This window comes from Cyprinus carpio, chromosome B14 (genome assembly GCF_018340385.1).
Source record: "Cyprinus carpio isolate SPL01 chromosome B14, ASM1834038v1, whole genome shotgun sequence".
NCBI classification, from domain to species: domain Eukaryota; kingdom Metazoa; phylum Chordata; class Actinopteri; order Cypriniformes; family Cyprinidae; genus Cyprinus; species Cyprinus carpio.
In genome coordinates this window covers 367687-368934 of record NC_056610.1, presented here as the reverse complement: position 1 = coordinate 368934, position 1248 = coordinate 367687, and the positions used below count along the sequence as shown (strand labels likewise).

Sequence of the window (1248 nt, the reverse complement as noted above, 5' to 3'; positions counted from 1 at the left end):
GTGAAACAGGGCAGATAATCACAGAAGAAGAAATAGGATCAGTCCATCAAAGCTGAGCATCTGTTTTTTTTTTTTTTGGTATGCCAATCTTCATGAGGACATTAATACGGTTTGCTGAGTTTGGTTCTAGTTCTGTTCTGTGGATTTATTTGCTGTTTTTGTTAATTTGTGCAAATAAAATGTTTGATTAAAATATTAAACAAAACAAACAAAAAATAATGGTTTGTAACTAAATAACTATTTCACAAAAATTAGGCAATTATAAGGATTCTCATAAAAAACACTGCACATGAAAGGGTTTTCAAACACACAAACCATTAATTTTTGCAAATTTATGGGGAAAAATAAAGGCCTACAAAAAAATCCTAAATTAAGAGCCGTTTCAGGAGTCAAAAGAGCCGGCTCTTCTTTGGGAGCTGAGCCAAAAGAGCCGGCTCTCTGGAAAGAAGCCGAACTTCCCATCACTACCGACCATGTCCTCTCACGGGCACCGTAAAAAAACCATTAATAAAACTGAGTAAAATTACATTTGTTTAAAAAACATAATTTTGTTACAAAATGTCCTTTTGTTGGCTGTGTTCTCTGGAGACCCCAAACAGCACGAGTGTCCTCCCCAAACGAACAGCACATAAGAGTTAAACAAAACACTTTATACTCAATATCTCATGATGAATGTGTTCACATTATATTTGTGAAAGATTCTTAATCTTAATGATTTGTTTGTAAGATGATCTCTCTTCCTCTGTTTGTCTCTTTCTAGAATAATTAACTGTGGCATTACAGATGTTTCTTCTTTAACTCAGTCTTTGACAAACACAAAAGCTCTGCAGTTTCTAAAAGAGCTTGATCTGAGATGGAATATGATTAGAGACTCAAGGCAGAAGCTCATTGATGTGCTACGAGACTCAAACTGTGAACTGAGGTGAGTAAACTTCACTTTTTGATATTAAAGAGATTCATTTACCTCTGATATGTGAACAAATATATACTTTCAAATATTTGTGAAAAGAGTTTATCAAATTATCAACAAGCTTTATTTCAAAGGGTTTGTGTCAGAAATGAAATGTAAAGTTGATAAAAATGTTGAACACAAAGGAGGAAAGAGAATAAAAGCCCACTGTCACGCGCTTTATACAGCAACAGCTGCTTTATTAATGACATCAGTAATAGTGAATCATTACAGTTTGAAATAGATTTGTTCAGATTGTAGGAAAACGCTGGTAAAATCAGAGCAGATTCAGCTTCAGG

At 34.1% G+C, this 1248-nt stretch overlaps 1 long non-coding RNA gene across 1 annotated transcript in view; it reads left to right on the top strand.

Moving 5' to 3' along the window:
- The first annotated feature begins 526 nt into the window (after nt 1-526).
- The window catches only part of LOC122139525, a 20120-nt gene continuing 19398 nt past the window's right edge, over nt 527-1248 (top strand). Inside the window, exon 1 of the long non-coding RNA XR_006156364.1 lies at nt 527-922. This is a non-coding gene — a long non-coding RNA (uncharacterized LOC122139525). The remainder of the gene's footprint in view (nt 923-1248) is intronic.